Source organism: Peromyscus leucopus, chromosome 6 (assembly GCF_004664715.2).
Source record: "Peromyscus leucopus breed LL Stock chromosome 6, UCI_PerLeu_2.1, whole genome shotgun sequence".
Taxonomy (NCBI): Eukaryota; Metazoa; Chordata; class Mammalia; order Rodentia; family Cricetidae; genus Peromyscus; species Peromyscus leucopus.
In genome coordinates, this window is record NC_051068.1 from 110,819,217 (window position 1) to 110,835,014 (window position 15,798).

Consider the following 15,798-nt stretch of genomic DNA (forward strand, 5'->3'; position numbering starts at 1 on the left):
TGTTCCACACAATAGAAACAGAAGGAACACTACCAAACTCTTTTTATGAGGCTACAATTACCCTGATACCCAAACCACACAAAGATGCAACAAAGAAAGAGAACTACAGACCAATCTCCCTCATGAACATTGATGCAAAAATACTCAACAAAATATTGGCAAACCGAATCCAAGAATACATCAAAACAATCATCCATCACGACCAAGTAGGATTCATCCCAGGGATGCAAGGATGGTTCAACATACGGAAATCAGTCAATGTAATACACCATATAAACAAACTGAAAGAAAAAACCACATGATCATCTCCCTAGATGCTGAAAAAGCCTTTGACAAAATCCAACACCCCTTCATGATAAAGGTCTTAGAAAGAATAGGAATACAAGGAACACTTCTAAACATAATAAAAGCAATTTATAGCAAGCCAACAGCAAACATCAAATTAAATGGAGAGAAACTCAAAGCGATACCACTAAATTCAGGAACAAGACAAGGCTGTCCACTCTCCCCATATTTATTCAATATAGTACTAGAAGTTCTAGCTAGAGCAATAAGACAACAAAAGGAGATCAAAGGATACAAATTGGCAAGGAAGTCAAACTTTCACTATTTGCAGATGATATGATAGTATACATAAGTGACCCCAAAAACTCTACCAGGGAACTTCTACAGCTGATAAACTCCTTCAGTAAAGTGCAGGATACAAGATCAACTCAAAAAAATCAGTAGCCCTCCTATACACAAATGATAAAAGGGCTGAGAAAGAAGTCAGAGAAACATCACCCTTTACAATAGCCACAAATAATATAAAGTACCTTGGATAACACTAACTAAACAAGTGAAAGACCTTTTTGATAAGAACTTTAAATCTCTAAAGAAAGAAATTGAAGAAGATATCAGAAAATGGAAGGATCTCCCATGCTCATGGATAGGTAGGATTAACATAGTAAAAATGGCAATCTTACAAAAAGCAATCTACAGATTCAATGCAATCCCCATCAAAATCCCAACACAATTCTTCACAGACTTGGAAAGAAAAATACTCAACTTTATATGGAAAAACAAAAGACCCAGGATAGCTAAAAGAATCCTATACGATAAAGCAACCCTTGGAGGCATCACCATCCCGGACCTCAAACTCTACTATAGAGCTATAGTAATAAAAACAGCTTGGTACTGGTATAAAAACCGACATACGGACCAATGGAATAGAATTGAAGACCCTGACATTAATCCATGCACATATGAACACCTGGTTTTTGACAAAGGAGCCAAAACTATACAATGGAACAAAGAAAGTATCTTCCACAAATGGTGCTGGCATAACTGGATGTCAATATGTAAAAGATTACAAATAGATCCATATCTGTCACCATGCACAAAACTCAAGTCCAAGTGGATCAAAGACCTAAACATAAATCCAGTTACACTAAACTTAATAGAAAAGAAAATAGGAAGCACTATTGAACGCATTGGCACCGGAGACCATTTCCTAAATAAAACACCGACAGCACAGACCCTGAGCACAACCATTAATAAATGGGACCTCTCGAAACTGAGAAGCTTTTGCAGGGCAAAAGACACAGTCAATAAGACAAAAAGACAGCCAACAGATTGGGAAAAGATCTTCACCAACCCCACATCTGCAGAGATTGATCTCCACAATATATAAAGAACTCAAGAAACTAGACATCAAAGCACTGAACAGTCCAATTAAAAAATGGGCTAAAGAGCTAAACAGAGAATTCACAAAACAAGAACTACAAATGGCTGAAAGACATTTAAAGAAATGCTCAACATCCTTAATCATCAGAGAAATGCAAATCAAAATGACTCTGAGATACCACCTTACACCTGTTAGAATGGCTAAGATCAAAAACACCAATGACAACCAATGTTGGAGAGGATGTGGAGCAAAGGGAACACTCCTCCACTGTTGGTGGGAATGTAAACTTGTACAACCACTGTGGAAATCAGTATGGCGGTTTCTCAGAAAATTAGGAATCGAACTACCTCAAGACCCAGCCATCCCACTCTTGGGCATATACCCAAAGAATGCTGATACATACCATAAAGATACATGCTCAGCTATGTTCATAGCAGCACTATTTGTAATAGCCAGAACCTGGAAACAACCTAGATGCCCATCAACGGAAGAATGGATGAAAAAAATGTGGTACATATACACAATGGAGTACTACTCAGCAGAGAAAAACAATGAAAGCATGAAATTTGCAGCAAATGGATGGAACTAGAAAAAATCATCCTGAGTGAGGTAACCCAAACCAGAAAGACAGTTATGGTATGTACTCACTCATTGGTGGATTCTAGATATAAAATGAACAATCAGACCACAACCCATAGAACCATAAAGGCTATATATATATAGCATGGAGGTCCTAGGACGACTGTGGCATATAATAAATTTCAGTTTTACTCAATTATTGAAAAAAAATAGCCAAATGAATGGAAACACATGAACTATGAACCAAAGGCTGAGGGCTCCCAGCTGGATCAGGCCCTCTGAATAGTGAGACAGTTGATTGGCTTGATCAGTTTGGGAGGCATCTAGGCAGTGGGACCAAGTCCTGTGCTCATTGCATGAATTGGCTGTTTGAAACCAGGAACTTATGCAGGACACTTGGCTTAGTCTGGGAGGAAGGGACTGGACCTCCCTGGACTGAGTCTACCAAGATGATCACAGTCCTCGGGGGAGGACTTGTCCTAGAGGAGGTGGGAATGGAGGGTGGGCTGGGGTAAGGGAGGGTGTGGGAGGGGAGAATAGGGGAACCCATGGCTGATATGTAGAACTGAATGGTATTGTAAAATAAAAAATATATATCACAAAAAAAAAAAGAAAACAACAAACATGAAACAAAATAAAAAAAAATAAACTGAAGATGTTTAAGAGATGGCTCAGTGGTTAGGAGCACTCTTTCTGAGGACCCATGTTCAGTTTAAAACACCCACATGGCAGCTCACAACCATCTGTAACTCCAGTCCCAGGGGATCCAGTGCCCTCTTCCAGCCTCCATGGACATTAAATTCATATAGTACACAGGCATACATGCAGGCAAAACACCATGCATCTAAAACAAAAATAAACCTTTTAAAAAATAATAGAAATAAAAATACATTAATTTGACTGGACCTGCCTGGACTGAGTCTACCAGGTTGATCATAGTCCTCGGGGGAGGCTTTGCCCTGGAGGAGGTGTGAATGGGGGGTGGGCTGGGGGTAAGGAGGGGGTAGGAGGGGGGAGAACAGGGAACCCGTGGCTGATATGTAGAACTGAATGGTATTGTAAAATAAAATAAAATAAAAGGGAAAAAATACATTAATTTTTAAAATGAAATAAAGCTCCCTATCTTGGTTACTTCTACTACTTTGATAAGAAACCATGAGCTTTGAAAAGCTTGCTCCCTGCATCTGGATAACGGGGCATCTTCTCCATCTTCCCACATCTGAGCTGGAAATCTACGCCCTCTCTTCCCCTGCCTTCCATTTCAAACCATCGTCCTGCCTACTCTGCCCCTCGAATGAACTTTGTAACAGTGAGGACTTGGAGGAACCTCATCATGTTGGACAGTCAGAATTTCCCAGAAAGGAGTTAATGAAGCCCAATTCTTCAAAGCTACTTTGAATGTCTCTCAACAGCTTTCTCCCCCTTTTTGAGGCAGACTTTCACCATGTAGCCCAGGCTGGCCTCAGCCTACACTTCTCCTGCCATAACCTTCAGTGTACTGAAGGTAGAGGTGTGAGCGACCCCACTCTGCTTACATCTTCTTTAAGCACCTGTTCATGGTGGAGCTCACTGAAAACTTCCTATTTATCACAAAAGCAGCATCTCTGTCTTCTTTCTGTTGATACCTGATCAGAAATACTACACAAGCAATGCCTCTCTACATCAGTACATAGCCAGTCACCACTGTTGCTCGCTGAAGACCACACTCAGCTCCCAGGGTAGGGTCTATAAACCTGTGTCCTGCCTCCAAGCCCCACCACTTGATCCACATTTAATGGCCCTGTCCCAACCACCAAGCAAAACACACCTTTGCAGTTTCTAGGCACAGCGCTTCCCTGAATAGTCACTACAGGGGTGGTTTATGGCCTCTACCAAGGCTTGCCTAATCCCAGACCCACACTATAAGCAGGTATCCAGCTTCTAAATACATCTTGCCTAAACCTTGCAAAGTTTTGAGTCTCTTCCACTTTTTTATCTGAAAAAATAGTTAGATCACTAGCTATCACTCAAATCATAATAAATTATGTATAAAATATAGAGGCCCTCTACTGAAATACAGTGAGTAGGCAAAGGCTGGGCTGTGGCACTGCATTCATGTTATTGGTGATGTTCCCTAATAACTAGGAAATGAAAGCCATCAGCTCCTGATATTCACAAGGAATCCTTTAGATTGGTGTACTACAAGCTGTTGAAAATATTATTTTTTTCTTTTATTGAAAATAGATCCTTTTCCCATACAACATATCTTGATTATAGCTTCCCCTCCCTCTACTCCTCCCAGTTCCTCCTCATCTCCTCTCTCCTCTGGATTCACTCCCTTTCTGTCTCTCACTAGAAAAGAACAGGCTTCTAAGAGATAACAACCAAACATGATAAAATAAAATATAATATGATGAAGGAAAAACTATCATATCAAATTTGGACATGGCAACCCAACAGAAGTAAAAGAGTCCCAAGAGCAGGCACAGGGTAAGAGACCCACTCATTCTCACAGTCCCACAAAAATACTCAGCTCATAGCTACAATATATGTGCAGAGGACCTGATGCAGACCTGTGTAAGTCCCATGCTTGCTGCTTCAGTCTCTGTGAGCTCATATGAGCCTTGCTTAATTTTCAGAGGGCCATGTTCTCCTGGTGTCCTCCATCCCCTCTGGCTCTTACAATATTTCTGCCTCCTCTTCCACAGGATTCCCTGAGCTCAGGGAGGTGGGATTTGATGGAGACCTCCAATTTAGACTCTCTCTCCACATAATGTCTGGCTGCAGGTCTCTGCATCCATTCCCATCTGCTACCAAAGGAAGCCTCTCTGATGATGACTGGCCCTGATCTATGAGTACAGCAGAATGTCATTAGGAATCATTTTATTATTTTTCTTTCTTTCTTCCTTCCTTCCTTCCTTTCTTTCTTTCTTTCTTTCTTTCAAGAAGTGTTTGGTTCTACCCTAGGTCTCAGGCTATCTAGTCTCTGGTTCTTGGTTACCCAAGCAGAGTTGAGTATGAGTTCCTTCTCATGGAGTGGGTCTTAGTTCAAATCAGACATTGGTTGCCTACTCCCGAAAATTCTGTGCCACTACTTCCCTAGAATATTTTGTAGGCAGAACATATTGTAGGTCAAAGATTTTGTGGCTGGGCCGGTGTCCACGTCTCTCTTTCGGTAGCCTGCAGAGCACCTTCCCTCACCAAAGAGACTGGAATGGAAGAGTGAGGGCTCCAGTCAGGTACCAGCTCAACTCTCTAGTGAGTTGTATGGGTGCTGTCCTCAACAATGGGGCCCCACTGTCGGCTTGCAGAGAGCAGCATTTTGTCTTAGTATAGCGCCTGGGTTGTCTGGGGAGTCCCTTGGCCAACAAGTCAATTGAATGTAACCTAGTCCCTCCACTGGAAGCCTCAAAAACTGGGGGCAAGTCAAAAAAAGATATTCAAAGTAACTTGAAAAATTGGGCTTTATTCATGCCTTTCTGGGAAATTCTGACTTTCCAACATGTTGAGATTCCTCCAAGTGTATGATGGTTTATTTAGTATTTTTTCCTTCACACACCCTCAATTTTCTATTAAGTGTTGTAAATTAATGCTAGCATTCCCCCTAGTGGTGGCATTTGTCATTAACCTACACTATAACTTCAAAACATGTTTACTGCTCCCAACTATTTCTCTCCAGTTTCCTCCAAAAGCCAGGTAACTCGCCACCAGAATGACTGACATGATCCTAATGCAGTCCACTAGCTTTTCTTTGTCTTGTCAGTGAGCTTAGTCAGTTAACTAATTACAGCACTAACAATTCATTAGTCTATGTGGTGACCTGAAATGGATAGCGATCACAGGGTATGTGCTGCCTTGGGCAGTATCACTGACACTTAGGAGGTAAGGCAACCCTGACAGTTACAGGGAACTGAGCTTAGATAATTAGCAGGTGTCGCATGCTGAAGGTAAGAGACTAGTAGGCTTGAGGCAGCAGCCCATCACTGGGAGTGTGCACGGCTGAGTGCCAAGAGGGCTCTAGGGCCGCACTTAAGCTTCCTTTGTCTCCCACCAATAGGAGATTTGGACTGAAATCAAGCCTAGGGTTTGGCCCTGAGACTATCCAAACTGCAGAGCCGTTTTAATCTGTAGTCTCAATAAATCTTTGAGACTAAAGTCAAAGCCTTAATGAAAAACAGGTGGGTCTTAAGACTGAAATGAGCTTCTCTTGAGAAGCTTGAACTCCAGATTGCCTTGAACCTTTCTAGCTTAAACTAGTGCCTGTGAGTACACGCCTGAAGAAATCAAAGTCAACACACTATAGTGTTGTGTGATCTTTTGTTTGTGTTCTGACAAATAAAGCTTGCCTGGAGAACAGAGGGCAGAGCTAGCCACTAGTTAACTATAGAAACTGGGCAATAGTAGCTCACGCTTTTAATCTCAGCATTTGGGACACTCATGCCTTTAATCCCAGCACTCAGGAGTCGGAGACAGGAAGTGATAAGGCAGGATCTCGGCCCTTTTTGGTCAGAGAATCCGGAGAGGTTAAGAAGTCACTGGTGGCGGCTCCTCTGCTTCTCTGAACTTTCAGGTTATTACCCCAATATCTGATTCCTAGTTTTTATTGATAGGACTAATTAGGTTCATGCTTCACTATAGGGATCCCTAAGGCCCCTGTTTATTGTTACATTTGTCCTAGTTACTGCTCTACTGCTATGAAAAGACACCATGATTAAGGCAACTCCTGTAAAAGAAAGCATTTAGTTGGGTGTGGGAGCCCACAACTGACTCAGTTTCCCAGTTTGAATCTGAAGTCTATTCTGAGTCAATAGACTTCAAGCTTGTTTGCTCCAAGGCTGTGAGAAAGTTCTGATTAGTCCACAGAGTCTCCTTGAAGGGCTGTGAGAAAGTCCTGATTAGCCCACAGAGCCTCCTTGAAGGGCTATGAGAAAGTCCTGATTAGCCCACAAGAAGGAACACACTATCTAGCTAGATGTAGGCTGCTGATGCCAGCCACAGGTACATCGAGATACAAAATGAAACTGCCTGCTCCTTGACGCAAGGCAGGATAGATAGTGGCTGAATGCCTGTGCTACCTCTGTCCTTCAAAAATGTATATAAACTGGCTGTGAAATAAACTCCAGGCTGTCCAGCATTGACCGGCAGACCTCTCGACTCTTTTCTGTCTTCTTCTTTGTCTCTTCACGCACGCCTCTACCCAGTTACCCAGCTGACTGTCAACTACCCAGCCCGACAAGTGGAGCCCAGCAAGGGGGCGGGTATGGAGGAGTTCGTGATGGACACCACAGAAGAAAAAGGAGTGCACTCGATAAAAGTGGAAGCTGTCGTGAGTTAATTCGAGAGTAAAAGTAATAAGTGTAAATAAAAAAGCAGACACTCGGTAAGAAAAAAAAAAATTCGTGAACAAGTGTAAAAATAAGTATGGGCCAAGGAAATAAAAAACAGCTGTTTGTACATTTACTTAAATATATCTTAAAGGCTAGAGGTACTAAAGTAGAACATGAGCAACTGTGTAAATTTTTAGTATTTGTAGAATGTATTGGAGTTAATATACAGCAGTGTTATGATAAGCATTGTCCAGAAAAACTTACAACAGATATTTTCAGTCTCTGGACACTCATTCAGGACAACTTAGACCTCTGTCCTGAAAGGCATAAAATGTTTCCTGAACGAAGTAAAAACTGAAACTAAACATTCTGCTCTGTCAGAGAGAAAGCTTTAAGCAGATGCTTTTACAAAGTTATTTGATGACAATGACCAGTTAGATTTTGGCAATACAGCAGAATTAGAGGAAAAGGCTGCTAAGTATTATAATGAAGATTCTCTCACACCTCAAAATTCTCCCCCACCTTCATTCCTGACTGTGATTGGTTCATCTGGAGAGAATAAGTGGGTCGTGACCTCAAACCATTAGCCCAATGTCTCACTTTCAGATCTAGTCACTGCAGCTGGTAAATGTAAATGTGAGCACTCTTTGTCTTGGTCTGTGTTCTGACTGCTACTACGTTACTGTTCTGTTCCATGTGTTTAAGGGACTGGATCCCCCCAACTGAACTGAGATAAGCAGGTAGCTCCTGCCAGGTGTGGCTTATGTACTGCACGAGAAGTCATCTGTTAACGGGACTCTTTAACAGCGAGTGAGGCCATTGTCTCAGTGCTGATGTACCAGTACCTGTGTCTGTCAGTGTTACTCGTTTCTGTCTACTAATCTGCTTCGTTTTCCTGGAAGAGAAGGAGAGAGAGGCATGGCAAGGGCCACCTCCCTCCATAAGCTCCCTTACTATCAGGCCTGCAGTATAGATGAAGTGGCAGGGAGTTCGTTCCTACTATTGGCAAGCTGAACAGATGACGAAAAGAGAATCTGATGTTAATTGTTAATTACCATAGTCAGAAAAGTTAACAAAAATTTTTTAGGAACACAGCAGCCAAGGACACACTCTGTACCTCCTTTCCTTTCTAAGCCAAGTTCTTCACTGTGATAACCTCAAGGTCTCTTCTGCTGGCCAGCAACTTCCAACTTTAACCCTCTTTAACCCTTCTCTGTCCTGATAGTGCTTGAGAAAAAATGTTGAATTACCAGCCTACATACTCTGATGTTTTGGAAAAAATTATGCTTTTGCCTCCACAGGAAAAGAAACAATACATGGATTCTGGTCATTTGAGTTCAATGGGTTACAAATACTTGTCATCATTTAAGAGAATTGATTACAAACTATTATTGATTAAGATAAGAAAAACTGTTGCTAATCTGAAACGTTTCACATTGATACAGGTTTTTAATATATTAATGCAAAAATAAGTTTTTGTTATGACATATGCATATATCTATATGTTTCTATTCTTGTTTGAAATGTTATGCCTATGCAATGTTCTAAACTGCTGGGAAGAAACCACAAGAAAAAAACCTTTGGTGGAAATTTGCATGTTGTCTGAAAAGCAAGAGAAGGTGTAAGATTAGAATAATGATAGGAAAGAGAAAAAGGAATCTGTCTATGTCAGGCAAACAAGAAGAGCAAACAAACTTGAACTCTGTTGACTCAGAATAGACTTCAGATTCAAATTGGGAAACTGAGTCAGTTGTGGGCTCCCACAGTTGGGGGCTTGCTTACAGTTTCAGGCTAGTCCATGATCATCATGGCAGGAAGCAGACAGGCATGGCATGGGAACATCAGCTTTACATCCTAATCTACGGGCAGCAGGCAGGGAGAGAGATACTGGACTGGCTTGGGCTTTTGAAACTTCAAGGCTCACAGTGACACACCTTATCCAACAAGGCCACACCTCCTAATCCTTACCAATAAGTGGTAACCAAACATTCAAAACCATGAGGCTATGGAGGCCGTTAACATTCAAACCACCATATGCACTATTCACAACAACTGAGCTACAGAATCAACCTATACATTTATCACTGGATGGATAAATAAATAAAATATATACATGTACCCAATGAAGTTCCTGTTGTCTAAGAATGAAATTGTGTTATTTCGAGGAAATGGATAAATTAGAAATCATCATACTAAGGAAAATAAGCCTTGCACAGAAAAACCAATGCCATGTTTTCTCTCATAGGCAGATGACTTAAAAAAAATTTTTTTTAACATGATGGGGCTCTTGCAGAGGACCCAAGTTAAGTTCCTAGCATCCACAAAACATGGCTTACAACTGCCTATAACTCCAGGTTCAGGAGATTAGTTGCCTTTAGCTTCCATGGATATCTGCACTCACATGCACATACCCACACAGAGATACACACATACACATAATTTAAAATAATAAAAATAAATCTTTAAAAAGGACATGGAAGTAGACTATTTGGGAGGGAGTGATCATCAGAAGGCAGAGGGACAAGAACAGTGATGAGGGGAGGTGAATATGGCTAAGGTACTTTGTATACATGCATGAAAATATCACAATAAAAAGCATTATTTTGTGCAAACAATATATGCCAATAAAAAATACAATGATTCTATCCCCCTTGTTATGGGGTTCCAGTCTCTCCTGGCCTAGAGACCACGAGGAGCCATCCTAAGGTAAATGACTCTTTGGATATGCTTGCTCTCCTTGGGGAACACCCCAACATCCCCTCATGGTTTCTAGGCCACTGAATAAAGCCAAAGGTCAAGTCTTACCTCGACTAGGAAAATAATTTGCAAAAGAAAATAACTATAGACGTGGCTTATAAATATCTGTAAGACCTGAAAAAAACAAATGAAGTCAGTGATGAGCACACTAGACCAGGAAAGCACAATGTAAGGGAGAGGTTGTGGAACTAGGAACACGAACCTGTAACTGAAGACTTAATTCCCTAAAATCTAATGTCACTTCCATCCTTCTAAGATAGCTCCCTGAAGTTTGAGATAAAAACACTAGCCTGGGGGCTGAGCAGTGGTGGCACACGCCTTTAATCTCAGCACTCGGGAGGCAGAGCCAGGCGGATCTCTGTGAGTTCCAGGCCAGCCTGGTCTACAGAGCAAGATCCAGGACAGGCACCAAAACTACACAGAGAAACCCTGTCTCAGAAAGAAAAATAAAGAAAAAAGAAAGAAAGAAACAAAAAACAAGAAACAGTAGCCTGCACGCAGTGCTGCTGAAAGGAAAAGATGCTTTGACAGGACCAAGGAAGAGGTCAAGAGGCTCTGAGAAGCAGACACAGCGTAACGTCTGTAAGAAGAACTGAAGCCCAACACATGACTAAACTCCTTGGGTGACTTGAAAGGGGACAGCTCTGTTACCAAGACAATAAGAACTATGTCATGACTTGGAGGCCACAAAGGCACAAAGGGTGAGGGCACTGGCCTCACCAAGAAGCTCAGCTGTGTCTGGAATAAGCCAGACACAAGTAAGGAAACGCTGCATAAATAAAGAGTCTCCAGGCTTCTGGGATGATGCCAGTCTGAAATAACAGAGGCCAGGAAGCAACACTTCGCTACCATCAGCAGCAAGACAGGCCTAGTTACATGAGCAGACAATGCAACCGTGGGAAAGTGTCTCCCACAGAGCATGTGTTAGAGGCTTGATGCCCCCTGCCCATGACACTGTTGGGAGGTAACAGTCTCATCAAGAGATGAGACATAGTAAGAGGGAGAGGTCTCAGGTCAGTAAGTGTATGGCCTTGAATGGATGGGAGTGTGCCTGGCTTTTCCGTTCTCTGTTTAAGTTTTTACCATGAAAGGTTTCTTCCACTATGTACAACCACCATAGGCCCGAAAGGAATAGGCCAATTAGCTCCCAAAATGATGAGCAAAATAAACCTTTCTCTCAACCCTCCTTGCACCTAGGATATTACTCTACACCACAAGGTAGCCTCGGATTCTCACCCCTCCTTCCTCGTCCTCTTGAGAACTTGGATTACTCACGTGCACTACCACATCCACCAAACTTTCCTCTTTTTAAAAAGTTCTCACCTTATCTGATTGTGAGAGTGATGGAAAACTGACTATCACAAGCATAAAGGATGGACAGCAGCCAGCACCAAGGACTGAAGAGCTCTCTAGTGATGAGTAGTCTCTATACATAGGCATAAAGATAGCTATTGAGAAGGCATCTGACAAGCACAAAATGTCTGCTTAACAAAACAGTACGAGCTTCCCCAGCAGGTGATACAATCACCACAGCCACTGACTTCCAGCAGCTTTACTTTACATACCACACATGAAATGCCTCCTTTGGAGTGAGTGTCAATCCAATCAGAAAGCAGCTGGCCACCTCCTCACAGCCACTGACGCACACACACGGGCACAGAAAGTCAGTAATGTAACACTCAGGGTCTACAACTGAGTGTGGCTGTCGTGACTTTTCTCCCCTAGACGCATGTAAAGCACTTCCCACACTGTGAAAGCTAGCCAGCAAGGAGGAAACATCCAGCCCAATTCCAGCATGATGTCTCTGTGTCCTGCCACCGGTGTGTAGTGTCTTCAGCGATTAGAGACTTTTAAACACCATTCCCAGTCTTGCTGAAGAGGCCAAATCTGGCCTCTCACTAAAGATGGGTCATCTGACCCCACTCATTCAACAATCAGTAAATAACTTGTATAACGACTCAAGGCCAGGCTCTGTTGTTAGGCGGGCATCGTGTGTATGATTTGAACAAAGCAGACACAGTTCTTACCTTCATAAAGCTTTCAGTCTCATGAGAAAAACTGATAACAAATGCATGTGGGCCAGGCGGTGGTGGCGCACGCCTTTAATCCCAGCACTCGGGAAGCAGAGCCGGGTGGATCTCTGTGAGTTCGAGGCCAGCCTGGGCTACAGAGTGAGTTCCAGGACAGGCTCCAAAGCTACACAGAGAAACCCTGTCTCGAAAAACAAAAACAAAAAACAAACAAATGCATGCACACACAGGTAGTTAATCACAAAATGCAAAAAATATTAGAAAAGCCAGAATTTAAAAGTGGACTTATTTTGGACTGAAAGACAGATTTTAAATATTGAAGTGAATTTTCAATACCAATTAAGCTTGTAGGCATGGAAGAGACCTGGACACAAGGCTTACATATAGTGGATAGCTGTTCTGTCTAAGGCCTTGAAACACTGGCCCCAGAGATGTAGCAGGTAACTGTCCTACCTACCTATGACCTTAAAGTACCTGCCCCCAGGGCGTGGCTCAGGGCTACCCTTAAGACCAGAGACACAGGTAGGCTATCTTCTCTCTCACTTGTGAGCTGGATGGTGCAGACCATCTCAGCAGCAGAACAGCGTTGAACTGTACTTCAGCTTTCCAGGACCCTACAATAAATCTCCCATGCTGTAGTGAGTTTTACTCCCTGATAAATTCCTTCACCCTTTAAGCAGACTCCGTGGATTTCTCGAATTACTTACATCCATAGACAGCCTTCTTATATGTTTTAGTAGCTGTGCTTTGTTTTTTTTTGTTTTTTTTTTTTTTTTTTTTCGAGACAGGGTTTCTCTGTGTAGCTTTGTGCCTTTCCTGGGACTCACTTGGTAGCCCAGGCTGGCTTTGTTTTTTTTTGTTGTTGTTTTTTTTAAATTTATTTATTTATTATGTATACATTGTTCTGTCTATACATATCCCCACAGGCCAGAAGGGGGCACCAGATCTCATTACAGATGGTTGTGAGTCACCATGTGGTTGCTGGGAATTGAACTCAGGACCTTTGAAGAGCAAGCAGTGCTCTTAACCTCTGAGCCATCTCTCCAGCCCCTGTGCTTTGTTTTTTAACATTCATAGGATACAAAAAGTGTACTGGCTATAACTGTTCATTTTATATTTCATTAGTATTAAATAAGATGTATGTGATATTTAGTGCTTGTGCATCTCATTCCAAGTCTTCCACACTCTGACCTTTCCCCTGGAAGAACAGCCCATGATGCTGACTTTGCTTCCAGGCAGCTCAGATGTATCTGTCCAGTTTCTTGCTGTGGCCTTCAATAAACACATAGTTTGTGTTGTTTGTCAGTGTTGCAGAATCCCATGGTTCCATCTAAATTCTGGATACAACATTCTGCCAAGAGAAATCACTGGATGCAGTAGGGGTACCACTGAGCATGTCAAGTGTGAGCGTGAGAGCAGAAGGACTGTGAAGGAAAGGCACAGGAGGCTTGTGGCACAAAGAGCCTGAATCCAGTTTGACAAATTAGGAGAGGGAAGGAATAAGCTGAAACCTGAGGGATTAGGAAAATTGTATTTAATACTTCAATATTAAAGTAACTGTATATACTCATCTGAAGATGAGAAATTTAACCTTTATTCCAGAGTTCTAACCAAGACAGTAAGCTAACATCAGCAGGCAATTATTAACTTAAATAATAAATGTGAACTGAACAATGTCCCAGAGTCTAGAAATCTATTAACCAGTAATAAAAGAGAGGAAAATTACAGAGTCCAAATTTTATCAAATGCCTAAAACTGCCAAAGCAGTAGCTTGGTGATAGATATGAACTTTGTAATCAAACAGACTTCAAACCATTGCTCCACTAAACAAACATTGCTGTATTTTACGTATGAAATGCCTCGTACTATGACAGATAGGTAGGTCTCACTAAACAAAAGCAAGCAACACTTTTATCTATATGAATTAGCTAAACAGCAAACAATTTATAATATGAACCAATCCCATTATAAAAGTAACCCTCAAGAGAGACACGGCTTCTCTTTTCCCTTGAGACTGAGATGGCAGGAACAAAGGTCCCTGGATAGGAACTCAATAGAGTCCTTGCCAGAACGGGTACTTCAGAGTCTGTTTTCTGGGAATCAGACCTGCCACTGAATTCTCAACATCCTGGATGGCACAAGGGAAAAAGTCATTTAACCTGAACAGAATGACTTCCAGAATTATGGAAGCTACATAGTGGCTTCATGTTACTTACATAGTAAACTGACCTCTCTTTTCTTCCATGTAGTTTTATATCATACGTTCTCTATGAATTAATGACTACCCTTGGGTTACAAGCACATGTATGTATGACAAGTGACAAAATCAGTTGTAGGTGAAAAACAAAACAAAACAAAACAAAAGATTAGTCTTCAATTTGGGAGAAACATTACCCAGAAGAACCAACATAGAAGACACAGTCCTAGAACCTTTGGACCAGGACCAGAGAGCTACCACTCCACAAATTGTACTGTTCTAGATAGATACTATGTAAATAGATGATAGATAGATAGATAGATACATACATACATACATAAATAGATGATAGGTAGATAGATAAATACGTACATACATACATATGTATATACATACATATATGAATGATAGGTAAGTAGGTGGTAGATAGATGGATTAGATAGAATTTAATATTAGACTCTGAACCTTACCCTGAAATTCTACTGCTATTTTGGCTGGAGCTTTGGGGAAGTCACTAGAACTGCCAGCCAGATGACATGGACTTAGAGGAAGGATCTTTAAGGAACAGGAAGATCCAGTGAGTGACACTTCTAAGCTTGGTTTCTCAAGGGTACTGGCAGATTGCTACAGAGGATGACTGGGACAGGCACAGGGGTGATACAGATGTGCGGCTTCAGAAAATAAGGCAAGAACTAAAGAGTATCCATGGAGACATTCTCTGAAGAGCTTACCTTTGCTCTTCAAAATGTTTTCCATTTCTTCTCATTTTCTTAGCCCCTCTGCAAATCTATTAAGAAAATGAAATAATATTGGCAAGTAACAGAACCTTGACACACCACAGAATTCATGTGTTGATAGTGCTTAAAATCAGGAAAGGGTTTGATTTTCCCCGGGTCCCAGCCCTTCACAGAATCGCTCCTTGGCCTTTTCCCCCATCACAGCTCATCAGGCCTGGTCTACAGTTTCCCTGTGCTCTTCTCTGAGTCCTGCTACTGCTGCTATGCCCCGCCCCCCAAGATCCCTCTTTGTTATGAACAATGATGTCATTCTTTTGATGCATGTGTGAGTGTGTGTGCGCCCAGTGGGGAAGTAGTGTGGACACTCATGTGTGAGTGTGTGTGTGCCCAGTGGGGAAGTGGTGTGGGCACACATATGTGAGTGTGTGTGTACTGATGGGGGAAGTGGTGTGGGCACACATATGTGAGTGTGTGTGTGCCCGGTGGGGGAAGTGGTGTGGGCACACGTGTGAGTGTGTGTGTGCTG